Genomic DNA, 15,999 nt, shown 5'->3' with positions numbered 1-15,999 from the left:
CATCAGGGTCTTTTCCAGGGAGTCTTCTCTTCTCATGAGGTGGCCAAAGTATTGGAGCCTCAGCTTCAGGATCTGTCCTTCCAGTGAGCATTCAGGGCTGATTTCCTTAAGAATGGATAGGTTTGATCTTCTTGCAGTCCATAGGACTCTCAAGAGTCTCTTCCAGCACCACAATTCAAAAGCATCAATTCTTTGGCGATCAGCCTTCTTTATGGTCCAGCTCTCACTTCCATACATCACTCCTGGGAAAACCATAGCTTTAAATATTCTCTTTAACCTTACTCTGGTAGGTAAGGAACCTTAAAATGAGAACTTAACAAGCTGACAGTGCAACCAAAATGAAACCAAAGAGAGTGGGGTTGGGGGCGGGGAGAGGCTTCTATGAACGAGATAAATGTGGACTGTGGTAGACAAATACCTTTTTCATCAACAGCTGCATCCTGGTTACTGTTTCCAAAGGCAGTACATTCAGAAGGAGCAGGACTGTTTGTCTATTTTCATGGGTATAAATCAAAAGCAAATGATAAATGGCTGGGAGTGGTTGCTTAATAGTTATCCACTGAGAAGAGCACAATTATTTGCTAGTTAGGAATTCATGAAAATCTGTCTGCACCGGCACCTGGAAGCAGGGTGAGGTTAATTTTGGCTTTGCTTTTGTGTGTGTGTAAAGGTAGCACATTGGAGCTTGCCTTGCCTTCTGAAAAGTGCCTTCATCCCTAAACAAAGCTTACTGGGTTGAATGGAAATCTATGTTTAGTTTTATTCACAGTTTTTATTATTATTTGAAATTTAACAATGAAAAAAAAAAGCCGCCAGGAAAACCAGTTATGCTACAAGCATGGGTAAGATGTCATTAACCCATTCACCAGAGGCCTTGGAAAAGGGAACGTGTGGTGCAACCTCAAGTTATGGACGTGATACTAGCAATGGGGGCCCTTATACGGCCGAGTTGATGTTTTATCCTGATTTGACAGGTTAATAAGTAGCCAGGTATAAAGAACAAATCCGTAGTGACGATAAATATATCAGTAATGTCTGAATGTAATATTATGAAGGGTAGCAATGATTGGATAGTCATGTATATTAACAGTAACGCTCTATAAAGCTCGAACTTTCTTAAACCAGATGTCTGTTTCAGTTTCTATTCATTTCTCATTTTTCAAGTGCTCAGTTCTCCACATTTCCACATGTTTGGGTTTATTATTATTATTTTTTTAAGTCCTAAAGAAAGTTCATCAGCACTTTTGTGCAAATTTCTCCTAATAATACACATTTTTGCAAAGCAGGTAACCCAGATGGCCACCTACGTTGCTGGACTTGGAGAGGCTGCCATCACTTTTGAAATGTCTATCTACCGTACTCATTGACAGCTGGAACAACCTATTCATCTATAGCAGGCATGGCCAAACTTGGTCCTCCAGCTGTTTTGGGACTACAACTCCCATCATCCCTAGCTAACAGGACCAGTGGTCAGGGATGATGGGAGTTGTAATCCCAAAACAGCTGGAGGGCCAAGTTTGGCCATGCCTGATCTATAGCATGAACCGATTTACAGAGTTGTGCATGCAAATGTATCACCTGCCTACAGTTTCTGCACTGAAGTTATGAAACGGGCCACAGATGCAATAAAAAGCAAAGTATTCAGATGTTAAACAAATTGAAGGCGCACTACACACACTCTTTGCCTAAGGTTCCATATAATCTAGGCTCCGTCTTGACAGTTGTATGGAAAGATTGGGGAGAAATGTTGCTGTTTTTGCAGGCAGTGTTATAAGAATGGTCTAGTTGCTTCATCCAGAGTTTAATATACGGTACCAAAGAAAGAAAGTTCTCATATTCTTGATGTGAGAAAATACTGAATAAAGTTTTTTCCCTCCCCTGATCACAACTTTCCCATAGGAAATCTCATCTGCTTTCGGACCACACCCATCTATTCCAGTAGCTTTTCCTCCTTGGTGAATCTACCTGGAAGGAGCTTCTTTAAAGAAGTTGGAACGTTTGTGAGCTGCTTTCTGCTTAGCTTTAGATGGTTTAAAATTGCCTTGGGCCCGGAGAAACACATTTTTGGACAGCTTTTAAAGAACAGTTTAAGCTTTGAACTTTTGTTCTACAGGCAAATACTAAATTAACATACACCAGTAATGATAGTCTTCAAGAACTGGTATATTTTGTTTTGACAAATGTATTTCCTGAGTAGGTCTATTAGTATTAATCACATGTAGTCATTTAGGATTGTAATATGATACCTATACTTAGCTTGGGAGTAAGCCCTACTGAATACAGTTGAACTTGCTTCTGAGTAAGCATGCAAGTCATTGGCAGCGGGAGCTCACTGTGGGTGCAATGTCAGGACTGTTGGATTGGCTCTGCTGCTGCATTTGCACTGCACTGAGTTCCCACTCCCTGCCTCCCTCTGAGTAAGTGATGGTAAAGTGTAGCATTGGAAAGGTAGGTCAGCAATGCAGCCTCACCTGCCCCACCACCTGCTACTGCCTGTCTCCCTTCCCCTTCACAATATGTCCTGAGTCTCTGCCCATTGCCTTCTGAAATGATCCAGGTAAGTTTCCTAAGGGCGAATGCTATTTTTATAATAAAATCAGTGTCCAGAAAACCACAGGGAAGGAAACCAATCTCCTTTAGTTCACTCCCCAAGAAATCAATTTTAAAGGCACCTAGTATAACCCTAGTCCCCCCTGACTGATTTGTTTGTAAATGGGCAGGTTTCTTACCTAGGGGGCACTTCTCTCATGTATGCTACTTTTAAACAAATTGCCCACAAAACAGTAAGAGAGATAAAGTAAATCCTTTCCTCCCCCAGGCTGCCCTTGTCACTGCTGCTATCCTTGAGAGTCATTCTCTCAGAATGGGCTAGCAAGCCTGCAAATTTCATCCAGTTCTGCCAAACCAATAAAGCTGAATATATTCTAAAGGCACCTGGTAAGCAAACAGACAGACAGACAGACAGACAGACAGACAGACAAACTAGATCCATTTGACTGTAATCTGGTAGGCTTTGTCCACTCAGCAGCATCTTCCATGCCTGCAGATATCATCTTGTTCTGCCAAAAGAGTGGGTGGGTGTGGACTCATCAGGTTTTTTTTTGGGGGGGGTAATACTGAATGAGGAAGGCATAATGCTTTGCTTTTCCCAACTGGAATGCAGAATCAGACTCAAACAAGGCAGCCTCAAAGTGCTTTGCACCTAATCAGACAGTAATGTAAGGGGAGTCATTGGGAAAGACTTTTCATTGTAGGCAAAATATGATTTTTCAGTGATTTTGCATGACTGTCACCCAAGAGCAGGTGTTTCTGTTGCTTGCAGCTGAAGGGAAGATGACATGATTTCACGCTTTTTTTTCTTGCTTGAATGTCCCTACAGAGCAGGGATGGGGAACTTGTGGCCTTCCAGCTGTTGCTGGATTCTAGCCCCCACCATTCCTGAATATTGGTCATGCTGGTTGAGGCTGATGGAAGTTGGAGTTCTTCAACAACTGGAGGAACATAGGTCCTATCCCTGCTATGGATAGAGAGGAGCTGAAAATACAAAATACACATCATTTGGGTGAGAAATCCCCAAGGCTTCCCCTTAAAGAATTCCCAGGCTTGCATCCTCACCATGTTGCCAGCTTTCAAACTGTGTGGCATCCAGATTCCCAGTTATTCCTGGATACAAGTGTAGGCTGAAGAAAATCTGATGCCCAAAGCGAGTAAGTTGCATGCCTGACCTTGGTTATTTGACCTTCCATCTGCAGTGCTCAAATGGATTTACGGAACACATTTGTCAACTAATGATGGTTGTAATCTAATGACACCTATGATCACGTATAAACATTTTTGTGTGTGTCCCCTAGTTTCTTTTCCAATAAAAGCTCTTTGTGCCATATTGGAGGTCACCGCTGAAAATCCCTTGAGGTTTTGGAACAGTTTGTCAGATGGTATGGGGGCAGGGATAGAGAACCTGTGGCCTTCCAGATGTTGCAGGATTTCTACTCCCATCACCCCTGATCATTGGCCATGTTCAGTTGGGGGCTGATGGGAACTGGAGTCATCTGGAGGGCCACTAGTTTACTCCCTCTGGTATGGGGAAACTGCAGTCAGGAAGGAGGCCTTCCACATTCCCTGTACATGTAGAAGTTCTGTACAACTTGGTCTTCTGGCCCAAGCTTAAAAAAGAGAAAAGTGTCTGTCTTTAGCTAAGTTTATATTGCAGTATGAAAATATTTAATTAGCAAAGGAAATATTTTGAATAGCTTCATGTCTTAGTGTCAGCTCAGGCTGTAATTTACCCACATAGACACATTAATTTTGCCATTAATCATTTTTAGTGAAAGTCTGTCAGGCTTCTCAATTTGCCTCAGTTCCTGCTGTGTTTCTCGTATCTCGATATGTTTGGGGCTCTTAGGACCATGTGAGGGGGAAAAAATCAATCTGTTTTGGATTTTATTTTCATTACAAGAAGTAAGTGGTTTGTAATGCTAGAAAATTGAATTAGCAGCCCGTTTTTCACTGGGAGGTTGAAATAACACATTGGATAAGATATTAATGATGCTGCTGTATCCTACTACAACTTAGAAAAGAGAGGACATACCATTAGCTACTATTTTAGCCATAATCCACATGCTTTACTATTGCCTGCGAGTTCATTTACGTGACAGAAAACCCTGATTGGGCCAGATATAACCTCTATGGGAGCATCAGGGCCCACATATATCTCTTTCCCACACTGACCACATGAAGGTAAAAGGTAAAGATAAAGGACCCCTGGATGGTTAAGTCCAGTCATACACATGTACTGGGTAAATGTGACCACACCTTGTGTCAGTGGTTGGAGGCAGAGTTGGTGCCCATATTCTTTCAGAGGGAAGACCCAGTATGAACTGCCTCAGGCAAACATTTGACTCATCGGTACTTATTTATTTATTTAGTTATTCTACTCCATTTATAAATCTTGTAACGTGTTTCAATGTGATTTAAAAATGGAAGCATCAGCAGTAAAGGAAAGTAAAAACAATTTCACATATAAAAACCAATTAAATCCATTTCATGTGTTAAAACCAAAATAGTTTCATATAGGGAAGCAATTTCAAATTCAATACATCTACAGACAGGGATTAAAACATCCACTTAAAAGGCTTGTGGAAAAGGAAAAGCCGTCCATAGGCGCCAGAAAGAGAGACAACACCTGTCTGATATGTAATGGACAGGTGTAACTTGGAAGGTTTTGAAGCATGTGCTCACCTGATCATCTGGTTCTACAGCCTGTTGCTTTAAAATTGTTAAAGCTAAGCAATATTTGGATGGTGGATGCTCCACCCCCGCTCCACTCTCATCACCGCTGGAGCTTCCTCTGAGCAATTGTGAATTACCTAAAGCAAGAGAAGAATGAAAAGGAGATGGGGAGGAAGGAAGGAAGGAAGGAAGGAAGGAAGGAAGGAAGGAAGGAAGGAAGGAAGGAAGGGAGAAACTTTTTTAAAAATTGCTACATCTTCCGGTAACTGTATTTAGAGGTTAGAATGAGAGAAGTACAGTAGCTGTAAGATGATTTCTGTACATCTACGAGAGACGGGTGGCCTAACAACATAGGAAAGAGGAATATCACTTCTCTTCTGCCAATATTGCGCATACGTCTTTATTTATTGAGAGGATGGTGGCTTCTTGCACTCTTTAGAAGAAATGATGGAAATCAGGCTGTGATAATTGCTTCACTCCCCTTCTCTTGAATGCTGCTGTTTCTCATAGACGTCATCATCACAACCTCACTTAGAAATGTGTGCACCATCTGCATCTTCCCTCTGCTGGCCCTGGCATCCAGGGAATTTTAAAACTCAAGACCATCATCTGTGTAAGCTGTGTAGGAAAGAATCCAAAAGACGTTAAAAGATAGTTTGAGATGCTGTAAAACCATTTTAAGATCTACATTGACATCCTCGGTTATGAGGTGTAGAACGACCATGTAGTCATTGTCTGGTTCCCAAAGGAACAGGGCTGATCATCCAAATATGCTCTCAATAATTTTTATTGGAGTGCAATGGTGGTGGTGGTGTGTGTGTTTGTGTGTGTTTTTCCAAGCCAAAGATGTATAGAAATTACTGCATCTTCCTGACTTATGTCTCATGATAGGTTTCCTGTCAGATGATGCCCAGATTGCACAGACAGGGCTATAGCAAAACGTCACGTGCAGCTGTTAATGCACCACTTCAAGAGACTTGATCTTTGTGTTGAACATGTTCATATGGAGGCTTGGAACACAGAAGTTAAATGATTACAGTGCAGGAAATAACAGTTTAACAGAGGGAAGAGTTTCCTAGGTTGTGCATTAGATTCCTAATGCAGCATATAGTGATGGACAAACTCTGCTCAGCTAAATTTGGAAATGGGCTAGAGTTTTGACATCACTGTGATTGTGACAAGGCCCAGGTGCCTTGCCTTGCCCTCCAGAATACCTCAGCAGTCTCCCTTCAAGTCACCAAGCCCTCATAAATCCTGCATGTTTGCACTGACAGCTCTTTACTTGAAACTTACTAGGTGGCATAGATGGCGACCAAGAGATCTCAGTTGCTTGGAATGCTGATATTAAATTGTGGTATTTCAGGGATTCAGGACCCTCAAACATGCAATTTCCCTGAGCACTGATGTACTTGATAGGGATTTCAGGGCTTTGAAACAACATGTCCCTGGTGAGTGAGCATGCTCATAACATAACAGCATCACAGGTGCAAGGAGTTCTATGACATGTACTTCCCAGGATGTCTGACATTTCTGCTGAGGCCTGAGGTGCCCTGGGAAACCACATGTTTCAGTGTTCACAGCTGACATGTGTATTTTATCATAAACATTTTTATCCCGCCTTTCATTAAGAATCTCAAGGCAGTGTATAACAATATAAAATTCATTAAAAATACAACCCGAAGGAGAGCAATAAATATAGCAGACACTGCGGAAGCCTAGGCAATATTGAAACCAAAAGAAATATAACAGCAAGCTGGTATTAATAAGGAGGACATGCACGGTCAATGGAAGATGGACCTTAGCAGGCACAGTTGGAAGGGTCTCAGCTGTATGCTAACGTTGCTTTGCATTCTGAGACGGAGAAGAACTTTGTGGGGAAATGGCGTTCCGTTTGTAATGTATGCAAGCATTACAAGATGGAGTTTAAACCAGGCAGTTATGAATTCTGAGGACATCGCTATTGATAGGCATAATTTAACAGGCTTCGTGGGAGGTAAAGTAGATGGAACTTGTGGAAGTGTGGATGGGCTACTAGGCTTCATTTATAATAACCCCTACTCCTGCTATATTTTGTAATGCCCAGCTAGGATTGTCAAGCCAAATGCTACTGCCTGGACAGACTTAGGCAGAGTGACTTAAAAGCTCCCAGTTTCTCCAACTGTAAAGGGAACAGCGAAAATCCTTTTAATGCTCCCTATTGCCCTTTGAAATATTTTGACTTTGATTTAAACATTTTCAGATTGATATAGACTTAGGCTAGTAGAGCCAAAGATCCTGTACTTTTGTGCTGTGATATGATTCCCATCTGACTACATTTTATAGGTGGTTCTATCTATCATAGCAGTTAATAGTCCTTGGGGTTCTCTGCATAGCAATCTGGTGCTTTGTCATGGAAGTTTAAACTTCCTTTGCCGCGCACGTTAAAAATAATTTTTCATACTTGATGTGGTTTGGGAGATGCCAAAAGTTTGTTTCTAGCATGAAGGGAATGTAAAACCTGTATCAGTTTTATTATGAGGTGCAATGGCAGCAGATGTGTTTGTTTAAATCTGGGCCTCCCCCAATCGTGTATATAAGGGTTATATAGAGGCCCAGGGCAGTATTCAACTACATTTGCTGCACCAGCACAAGGGGATTCCCCCTCCCGTCTCCACTGACCCAGCGCCATTTCCAAATCTGCTCTGGAGGGTTGGGGGAATAACAGAGCTTGCTTCCTCAAAAGCAGATACCATCCATCAGGGTGGGGAATCAGTCTAATCCTGCCAATATGTGCAGAGACATACAGTATTATGCTGAGGTAAAGTGAAAGCTGCCCAGATAATATGCCTTTCTACATTAAATCAGTTTTGTAATTTGCTTTGCAGCCTTTGTCAAAAATGGTATAAAAGCTGGACTTAACAGAGTTGGACTTCTTGTTCCATTTGGTTGTTACCCCTCTTGCTGCTGAAAATTGTCACACTACCAGCCAGAAACCAAGATCTGACTCTGTTGTCTCTGGGGATATCTATCGATCTTGCCTTATCGATAGAGCCGCGACGTCAGACAGCTTTACGATCCGCATCAATCACCTACAGCGGTCCGGCAGGCTTCCTCTCTGGCTGCGCAATAACTCCTGCTGTCTCTCCTTTCAGTCACGGCTTTTTTTAGCAGAGTTGAACACAGCGTGTAAAGCAGTCTTGCTTCTTGTAAGCACACATAGACAGCTCCGTCTATTTACAGCTCTTTATTAAAACATTACAGCATTAAAGTCCAGGGCTTCTTTCAGCCATGTCCAAAGGCACGTCTTTCTCTCTCAGATACACAGAGAGAAGAAGTGAAAGTACAGGGAAAAACTCCTCCTTCTTAGCTTCTAAAAGCTTCTGTCTCCGCCCAGCTTCTGTAAGCTGACGTTAGCAGGTGACACACACCAGGGGAATTTAACCAGATAAATTCTGAACCATCACACCCCCCCTTGTGTCCCTGCGTGATACCTGTGCAACATCTTCAGTAACACCTTGTGAGATCGATCCCTTCCCCAATGCCTTGTGCCCTCCCTTGGCAAACCTGTTTGGCATTTGTGGAACCACCTCACAACTCTCAGAATAGCACTGTGCGAAACTTACCCACGCACCTGTGGCCTGGTACCTCTCTGGTGGGATACCCTTAGTTGTGCGACTGGACCTCCTAGGCACAAACTCAGGTGTTTCCTCTGACTCACTTTGATCAGCAGGTGTGTCCTCTGCATCATGGGACTCTCCTTCTGACTTAAAGCGTCTTCGAATCCTCTCCATTACACTCACAGGAGAACTAGGTTCACTTTTGGGCAGTCCCTTAACAGCTTGTGGAGATGCCACACCCTGCTCTTGACCCTGGTCAGTGACCTGGTCGTCATCAGCAGCCTCAGCCCCTTCTTCCTCTGCCTCATCAGAACTGTCTTCTGGGTCAGAGAGACAATCTGAGAGAACATCACGCCTGACAGGAGTCTTTGACTTTACCTCCTCCTCTAAGAACTCAGCGTGTTTACTGATCAGCACCTTACTCTGATCACCTGATGGGTAGGCAAACCGCCATGCACGGGCATCTGGCTCATACCCACAGAAGATCATTTTCTGGACTCTGGCTCCATCTGGCCCTTGCAAAGCCTTAGGCAAAGCGACAAGCGCAGGAGTCCCAAAAGTCCGCAGAAAGTGAACCTGGGGTTTGCGGCCATTTAACAAAGAGAACAGTGTGTCACCTACCAGTGAGTTGTAGACCCGATTCCAGGTGAATGACACAGCCCTAGTAGCCTCCAGCCAAAACTCAGGAGGCAACCTGGCTTCTTTCAGCATCACCTGTGCAGCCTTAACCAGAGCCTCACTCCTCAGCTCTGCCACCCCCCCTAGCTGGGGTGAAGTAACTGTGTGACGTATCCCTCTCTTCTGCAAGAACTTCTGCAACGCAGAACCAGTGTACTTAGCATTTCTGTCACTGATGATCTCTTGAACCCTGGTGGAGAACCTCTGTTCCACCCCCTCAATCCAGCTCTTGATCAGCTGTGCTGCATCCTCCCTGGATTTGAGACCGTGAGCCCAGGAACTCTGCGAAAAATTATCCAAAAAAGTTAGGAGAAACCTGGCCCCCCCTAGACTTGGTTCCTTGACAGGACCGGCCAAATCTATGTGTACCAACTCAAAAGGTTTAGTGGCCACACGTTCCACCTTTGGGTAACTGCACCCTCTCACCTTTGCCTGCTTGCAAGTGTCACAATCAATGGCACTTCCACAATTTTGAATCCTACACCCCGTGGCAACCTCGGGCAGAGTCTGCAAGTCCTCTACCGACCCATGAATTGTTCTCTGATGCCATACGCATGCACATGTAACATTATGAGCGGGAATTGTAGCACGCTGGTTGGGAACTGTAGCACGCAACGCTTGTGCTTTCTCAACCTTCCCCTCACCCCCAAGAGACGTTTTAAGAATGAAAAGGTCATTCTGTCCCTTCTGCACTTTGGCCAGTAACCTCCCCCCTTTGGAGATTGTGCAGACATCATTTTCAAAACAAACTTTGAACCCCTTACTTAACAAATAAGGCACAGATAGCAAACAGTGATGAATTTCCGGAACAACACAAAAATCCACCGTCTCCTGTAAAACAGAAAGATAGACATTAGTGCATTTGCGAACTCTAGTTTTCTGTCCATTCGCGAACTTAATATTTTGCCCCTTCGGAACTGCTGTGCAATTCCACCTCTCGACTGCAGGGATCTCTGGAACCATGTTGCGGTTAGCTGCAGAGTCAATTACAAGGCTGAGCTGGAAATTTTCCACTCGGCCGTCTTCAAACACTGCCATACTCGCAGAAACTTGATAAGACTCTTCCTGTTGTTTACCACGACCACCTGGCTCAGTTCCTCTTCTCCCGTTCTCCCAAGGTGCCCCAAGCTGTACTTACTCCGTACCAGCTTCCTCCGGCCTTCCTTTCCGTGGAGAAACGATATTTCAGCTGCGTCTCAGCTACCAGCTTTTAGCTGCTTTTTCAGCTCCAGCTCTCTGTGTATCAGAAGCTCTCACTGTCTCACGGAAGCAGGCAATGAATCATCTGCTCTCCGGCACCCACGCTGACTTCAAAACGTTCCTGGAGCTCACACCGACTGCTTTACGAGCGTTTTCTGACACTCCATAACCTCTGGGGATATCTATCGATCTTGCCTTATCGATAGAGCCGCGACGTCAGACAGCTTTACGATCCGCATCAATCACCTACAGCGGTCCGGCAGGCTTCCTCTCTGGCTGCGCAATAACTCCTGCTGTCTCTCCTTTCAGTCACGGCTTTTTTTAGCAGAGTTGAACACAGCGTGTAAAGCAGTCTTGCTTCTTGTAAGCACACATAGACAGCTCCGTCTATTTACAGCTCTTTATTAAAACATTACAGCATTAAAGTCCAGGGCTTCTTTCAGCCATGTCCAAAGGCACGTCTTTCTCTCTCAGATACACAGAGAGAAGAAGTGAAAGTACAGGGAAAAACTCCTCCTTCTTAGCTTCTAAAAGCTTCTGTCTCCGCCCAGCTTCTGTAAGCTGACGTTAGCAGGTGACACACACCAGGGGAATTTAACCAGATAAATTCTGAACCATCACATTGTCATCCCCTGATTTCACTTCATTGTCCCAGATTCCTGCTGTTCTTGGTCACTACTTGTTCTGGCTACTTCAAAAGACATTTTCAGGCATCTCGGTTCCTGATTCTCTGCCTCTCTGCATGCTGACCTAGAGAATACTGTACTCCACTATAGTATTACTAAATAATGAAATTGTTTGTTGTTTAGTCATTTAGTCGTGTCCGGCTCTTCGTGACCCCATGGACCAGAGCATGCCAGGCACTCCTGTCTTCTACTGCCTCCCGCAGTTTGGTCAGACTCATGTTTGTAGCTTCGAGAACACTGTCCAACCATCTCACCCTCTGTCGTCCCCTTCTCCTTGTGCCCTCCATCTTTCCCAACATCAGGGTCTTTTCCAGGGAGTCTTCTCTTCTCATGAGGTGGCCAAAGTATTGGAGTGTCAGCTTCACGATCTGTCCTTCCAGTGAGCACTCAGGGCTGATTTCCTTAAGAATGGATAGGTTTGATCTTCTTGCAGTCCATGGGATATACAGAACTAATGGAAAATGCTGATGAGTGGGAGCCGTTTGCTAAGATACCGTACCTTAATGCCATTTTAATTTAGTAGCGTTTTACATCTTTTCATCTTCAACATTTCTTTAATGCTCCATGTCACAAATGTTATTACCAATGGCTTTTCTTAAAATCAGAAAGAACTTGAATCCTGGGTTTCACAGTAGGTTTGCTGTGTTGGCCTAGCAAAGCATGTTTACTTTTCACAGTTATTTGTGGGTTAGATATGGAGGAGAAAAATATACAGTTTTAAAAATAGTATTTGTCCACCCCTGCTGCTCTTTAAAATACTGTCAATTTGGAGACATCTCTGTATTTCTAAGGTATGAGATCACATTATTTCTTAATGCCTTTTTTGGCTTTGTTAGGTGCTATCTCTGCGCCCTCTCCCACATCTTATTTGCTTTTCCTGAAAGGGAGCAGAGAGCTTTACTATATTTATAGCTGTTTGAATTGCAGTGAATGATCTGTATAACATTTTCAGATTTGGTATGTCTGCTGGAAAACTTTTCATAGGATATATATGTTTTGGTTTTATGCTTACCATCCACTCTTTTCAACAGGATTCTAATTTCCCCTATATCCTTCCATTCCTATCCCTTCCTACCTCAGAAATGAAGGGTATTACAAGTTCCATCTCCGGTTCCAAGCCTTCCTTTATTATTTAAGATTCGTAGTTTTATGTTCAGTGTTTTAGGGTAGGTGCTTAGTTATTAGGTGAAAGAATCAATGATCCCCGCCAGTCCACCTGGAATTCTCTTAGATGCTTTGTCCTTTCAGGAGGTTTTCCAAAGTCCATGTTGGGAATGGCCAAGGGCTATTATCACACCTCTCCAGTAGGCTTGTTTTCCTCAAAGCAAAATTATTACTCAAGCAGTGATACACAATGTATTTATTTAACTTCCTGAAGCCAATTTTTTGTGACATCAGATTTCTCAAAGCTTCCGTGATAGCCACAAAAGCTTCACTGATGATCACAGTATACATATCATTTTCTAATGTTAACAAACCTCAAGGAAAATCTCAAAGTTAAATGATCATAGTTTGAGGGCATCAGCCCTAGCCAGGAAAAAGGTATATATGAAAGTAGCCCATCTTGTGTGACTAAATGGAACATCCAAATATGTTAAACCCATCACATTTGTCAAAAATACAGGAAAAAGCCTTCCAATTTGTTCATAATGTCCAAAACACCGACATATTTCCTTATCTTCATGTTTATGTCAAGTAGCTCTTCTTTCTGCTCTATGATGGAGCCAGGTGGGCTTTGACCATATTCCCCATGAAGGGGCTGGGTACCCACAAATTTCAGCACCAGGGTCATGCACTCTGCATGGCACCCATGGCCCTAGGCACCCACGGTCACAGGGCCAAGATGGCACTCCTGAGTTCCTCTATTGTCCCACCAAAATATTCTTGAGAGAGTGGGACATATGTGGATCATCTGGATATCTTCCAGGTGCTGTCATGGGTAGATCCTTAGGCAGGCATAAGAAGATACCATAGGGCTCCAGCCCTTGTTTCTTTTCTAATTTCCCTCCATACGTTGATTATAGTTTAATGTGAGGTGCAGACCAGTCCACTGTTAGGTGTAGCAGCATGCTGCTCATTTAACTGCAGTTAAACATACCCTATAGTTCAGTATGACGTACAAACACCTTCAATGAGTTTTAACAGATTTTTTTAAATGACCAAATATGCAGCAAAAGTAGTCACGAGTCAGGCCAGGGCTATGTAATAACTTACAAACAAGGATAAGTAAAGGTAAAGGTACCCCTGCCTATACGGGCCAGTCGTGTCCGACTCTAGGGTTGTGCGCCCAACTCACTTAAGAGGCCGGGGGCCAGCGCTGTCCGCAGACACTTCCGGGTCACGTGGCCAGTGTGACGAAGCGGGTCTGGCGAGCCAGCACCAGCGCAGCACACGGAAATGCCGTTTACCTTCCCACTATAAAGTGGTACCTATTTATCTACTTGTACTTAGGGGTGCTTTCAAACTGCTAGGTGGGCAGGAGCTGGGACTGAACGGCGGGAGCTCACCCCGCCACGGGGATTCGAACCGCCGACCATGCGATCGGCAAGCCCTAGGCGTTGAGGTTTTACCCACAGCGCCACTCGCGTCCCACAAACAAGGATAGCAATTTCAAAATCTGTTTGGTATTTGACTAGCAGCCAAAACCGTCCCCTCCCCTTTCCAAATACATACATTCCTGTCATCTCCTCTTCATAAGAAACCCAGCAGTCAGATCTTGTTCAAACTGGACATTATGTAAAGGCCATAGTTTGGTGAAATTAACACAAATCCAACCCCTGCTTCATGTAGTTTCATTGTAGATCTTTTGAAAAATCTCATTTTTGCATCCTCCAAGCTTGCTGGCTGACTCATGTATCTGCTTCATAAGGAGTTTATGGGATGAACTCATGGTGCTAAAATAATAAAAAATAATTTATTTACAGTGACAGCATTGTGGAAAAGTAACATCCACCTCATCCAAATTTCTGTAGTATGATCCTCAGAGTTGTTGCTGAGGAGCAAGCCCCACTGAGTGATTAAGGGCCCCTCTGGAAGTTATTTTTGTTGCACATTCATAATGATTTGTGCTCATGATGGTATCAGGGTGGCCACACACGATCCCACTTTCAATACTGTTCGTACCTGCAAATGTTTTGGGGTAATCACCCGGCTTCGTTTCCAATCAGTGCATATCCTGTAATTTCCGGATGAAATCCCATATCCTCCTATGCCACAAAATGTTGCACTTTATAGTTGTCTCACTTTGTTTGCAGTATAGCCCCCCTGGACAGAAATAATATGGCAGCATTGGCGAAGAACAAACCTCAGCAGAATAAATCCACCAATAATGCAGTATTTTTGTGTCCAGAACATGTAGCAGCATACACCCACAATAAGTCTGCAGTGGCCCCAAGCAAGCAATGTTCAACACAGACTGACAGCTTTAAAATACAGGCAGAAAGAACCTAATCCCAGAAATGGGGAAGGGAGGGCAGAAGCTGTCAGGTAGCCAAGTGCTACTGTCTAGACAAATGAGGCTAGAAAGAGAATGCAAAGCAGGGTACCTGATTGAAGGATAGAGAGAGAGAGAGAGAGAGAGAGAGAGAGAGAGAGAGAGAGAGAGAGAGAGAGATATTAAAGTACAGATTTTGCCAATTCTAAGGCACAGGAGTGGGAAGAAACTCTTCTTAAGGGGCTTGCAGTGAATCAGGAGATCCTCATTAGCATTTGGTCCACAGGGAACCCTTTGGGTGCTCCTTGTGAATTCTTGGGGGTTAAGACACCTTGGCTCATGGGTAAAAAGGTGCCTTTGGCTTCCAACAAATAAGAGAAGGAAATGGTGGGAAGCCAGCTGGACCGAGGATAGGGAAGAGGAGCTGCTGTTTCCTCTACCTATAACTCTATTGGGGATGTTACTGTTGAATGGTCTCTTTAAATTTGAAGGTTCATTACTGTTCCACAAGATGTGTATTTCTTTAAAGGCCAGAGCAAATAACGTGACCTAGTTTTACAGCTGTGAAGCAGTATAGCAGGTGCTGTTAAGTTGTGGCAATTAAGCTGTTGGGTATAGTACATAAAGAGCAGCACCTAGCTCTCTCAGTACCCTGGTGGATGGGTCATGCTTATTGATATATTGTAATTTAGTGTAAAAGGAGTTTTTGCTTTTGTTATTAAAACCTAGCAAAAGTTATTTTGCGTTTCTTGAATGTGTGGTCTCTCCAGCACGCCTTCTGCAGCGCAACTAATCTGCAAATAGCCAACAGTTACATATACAAACCCTGGTTGGCAGGTTCTAGCCTTTACTAATGTTAATGGCCACTGATTACCTTCCCTGATTCTTATATGAGAGAAGAGGGGAAGGTACGTACTACGTTTTGTTAGCTTGCAGTTATAGCAGGCTTGACTTCTGATGAGTGCTTTCTCTAGGGAAGGGATGAGGAAACCTCCAGAGGCTGTTAGACTCCATCTCCTATCATCTCCAACTATTGGCCATGGGGCTGATCGGAGTTTGAGTCCAATATCTTCTGGAAGGCCACCGGTACCTTATCTCTGCACTAAGAGAATTGTTCAGTGCATTATATGTTGCTATTGGTGGAGACGTGAGTAGCCGCAGTAGCCCATGGGAGTGG

Source organism: Podarcis melisellensis (assembly GCF_964234715.1).
Source record: "Podarcis melisellensis genome assembly, chromosome: 2".
Classification (NCBI taxonomy): Eukaryota; Metazoa; Chordata; class Lepidosauria; order Squamata; family Lacertidae; genus Podarcis; species Podarcis melisellensis.
This window is presented reverse-complemented; position numbering follows the sequence as displayed.